Below are 3,592 nucleotides of genomic sequence, written 5' to 3' on the forward strand. Positions count from 1 at the left end.
ATTGTGCTAAGCGCTTGCCCTGCTGCTTCATTTCCCTCTCCTTTGCCATACAGATCAAGGCACATGAGTTGCCAGAGAGGACATTTGAGTTTGGACTTTAAAAATCCCCTATAAATCACTGCCTGCAGGGATTTGCTCCAAGGTTGGCATTCCTAAAGTCCTCTTTAAGCGCTGTCAGGGTGCCAATTTTCATGTGTTTACCTTTAAAACTGTAAGCGTTTCTGTTAATTCACATTGATGATACCTGCTCTGCACACCCCTACTGAACAAGGCAAAGCCAGAGCAGAGGATTATGCAGAGAGGCAGCTGGCAGCCTCCTTCCTGGGAAATCAATAACGGATGTATTTCCTGCAGCACAGGTAGTAGCTCCCTTGCAACATGAATTTTCCCCAGGAAAGTCTGAAAATTACAGTCCTACCTTATTTGACCTTAAAACAAACATTTGCTTGGAGAATGTGGGGTTCTGGTAAACAAGCATATTCTGCTGTTTCACTATTTATTGGGAGTGATATTTATATACTGCTAATTATAATAAAATCCCTAAGTAGGTAGACAGAGTATTAGAAAGATATTAGATAGATAGATATTTTATTTATTTATTTATTACATTTATATCTTGCCTTTTTTCCTCTCTAAGGAATCCAAGGCAGGGTACATAATCCTCCTTACCTCAACTTTAGATAGATAGATATTCAGATAGATATTCTGGTTTTTCAAATGTTTTCTCATCTTTCCATTTCAAACAACCATACATATTTGATTACTGATCTTTAACATGATATATCCTGGTAGTAGAGCATAGTGAATTTCCCATATTTCTTTAAGAGGTGGTTAGGCACAGATTTCCCATAGCCTGTAATCAGGGCTTTGAAACTGTAGCATTTGTGACAGAATAAACTCCATTAAATTGTTTTATTAGTACTGTGCGCAGCGAGGAGGATCAGTTCTGTTGGCTGTGATGAAATGACTAACAGGGCTCCATCAGAGTATGACTGAGTGTTTTCATCTCACACAGAATATATAATTACTGCTCATGTAAGCAGGTACAAATTCTTCTTATTTTAATTCTCCCTTCTTAGATAGCACAGAAATCTAAAGCTTTTTAAAATGTATGGGAGAAATAAAAAATGAATTATGCCCCCGCCCCCTGCATGCCCACATGCAGGCGGGCACACACACTTCTAATGATGTCTACTTTTTCTTCTTCTCCAAGAATCTAAATCAGTTTGTTTAATATAATAATCAAGTATCCTGACAAAGTGGAATGAGTTACACAAGGGCCCATTAGCTATTTTTAAAAAAAGCAATACCTACAACTGAGCATTAAGGAAGAATTGTAAATTCTTCTTTAAATGTAATGTAAGCAAATATAAGCAAAATTCACCAAGAGCGAAGTATATTGTACTAGTGTTGCAGTGAATATTTGCTTCTTTCAATATTCACTTTGAAATTAACACATCTAACGCTGCTGAACCAATTGCTGAAAGGAAGAAAACCCCTCACTCAATGCTTGGATTTTTCCCAATCTTTTTAGTGCCCTTTGTTAGTTCTCTCAGCTGCTACTACTTGACACCCTTTCTGTTTTCCTTTGCCCTCATAGTACTCAGCCTTATCTGCCCACATAATCAGATAGGCAGTGGCAACCCACATGGTTATGTTTACAAATGCCTCCGTTGTCATCACATCAAGCATAGCACTGTGAGATAAGTGGCAATGTGGGCAAACAACCCTGCGAGTCAGTGAGGGCAAAGGAGAATATTCAAAAGGTGAGGAGTAGGCACAGCATCCATACAACATTTACGTGTTTGTAGGGTGGCCTGCTTTTCAGAGGGCAGTCCTCCATTTGAAGAGCTTTCAGAGGACAGCCTTCTGATGGAAGACCTGTCCTGTCAAATTCCAATTTGAAGATAATGAACTGTCAGAAGCACAATTCTGCCACGCCCTGTACAGCCTGAGCATGGGGAAGCCTTTGCGTGCAGGGGAGAGGGACGAGACGTGCCCGCCAGCCATTGGCTGGGCACTGTTTGGGTCACTGGGCTGGAAGAGGACTACTGAGGCTATAAAAGAGAGTTCACACCTCCCAGCCTCCTCTCTGTTTGTGTGGCTCCCTCCCTGTAAGCAGTGTGAGCTTGCTGGTTGCCATTAGGATTTTTTACTCATGTTCTGAATTGCTCATGAGTTTTTTTTGCCTATTCCACACTTCAAGACAGTGGGGCAGTATTAAATAGGTTGATTTGTCTGATTCTTAATTTGGTCACATTTGCTAATAGGTGGCTACTAGGTACGGGCATCCAGAGCAGGATCTGGGAATGGTGAGCATTCACAGGCACTGTTAGGGAGACTGGTAAGATCTGAGGCTCCCAGCTTTGAGCCCCATGGCCTGGCTGGGAGATAAGGCTTACCTTTGAGGCCAACCCTTCTCACTCACCCAGAGCCTTACGGCCTGGGTTGGGAGTTACACTGGAAGGTCCCCCTACCCCACAAGGGGCAGGCCCGTGGGGAAGCCGAATGGTCCAGCGCCAGCCCACAGGCCATGAATGGCTCGCCCAATTTAGAAGGGCCTGTAAACAGCCTATACTAGACGCCCTATAGGATTTCCACCTTTGCAGTTTTTAAATAAATGGTTTAAACCCAACTGTACATGTCTCATCTCTTTATTTATCGACCTCCATGCTGCAACTGTTACCCATCCACAGTTAGCATCTGAACAGCGGATTCAACAGCAGGCACACAGGTCAGCTGGTCAGTCTTCCACACTATGGTGACTTATTTCTTAATTTCATCTACTAACCATTATAAATAAAATATATACTTTAAGTAGCAATACATATAAATTAGCACATGCAAATGTCATTGTGGTCATCTTTTGTAAGGGCTGTTGAAAATCACTGAAAATGGGAGGTGTGTTTTCGACATGCGCAGACAAAGAACATGAAACAAGGGTAAATAAGCCCATTCTTATAGTTCTCTACAAATAAGCAAATGGTTGAAAGATATCCCAGCATTAGAAAGTCAGGACGGACTGCATTTTCCAAAGCAGGTATCTGGTACTGCAGATGGTGCAGCTGCCAACATTTATCTGAAGTGAGAGAGCGCTTCTCTTACAAGAACTCTGACAACATTAGCCACTTGAGAAATATATATCTGGTTTTCACTCTTCTTCACTACCTCCGTTTTCTGCTGCCTTTTTTGTTTTGTTTTTTGCTTTCTTCATTTAAAAAAATTCCGCTTCCAAGCCAGCTAGCTGCACAACACCCCCAATATAAATGTAGCACAGTACCTTTTAGCTTAATAAAATACAGAAAACATGAAGCCAAACAATCACAAAGGAAACCAATTGAAAAGAAGATTCAGTACAGATATCGAAAGGTGTGATGTGGGGGTTGGGCGTGGGGAAGAGAAGCACTAAAATCGAAACTGTTCTTTCTTTTTCTTATTGAGAATGTGTTTTTGAGTTCCAGATGAATATAACTAAAAAGGAAGGTTGTTTGTCATAACAGTGATTTATGGATTCACATTTCTGCTGGAGAAAGGTACCTTTTATGTCCTGGCTCTGTCTGTTTCTCCTCTTAAAGTGTAGGGGCTTGTCAGC

The sequence above is a fragment of the Elgaria multicarinata genome, chromosome 5, assembly GCF_023053635.1.
Source record: "Elgaria multicarinata webbii isolate HBS135686 ecotype San Diego chromosome 5, rElgMul1.1.pri, whole genome shotgun sequence".
In the NCBI taxonomy this organism is placed as follows: Eukaryota; Metazoa; Chordata; class Lepidosauria; order Squamata; family Anguidae; genus Elgaria; species Elgaria multicarinata.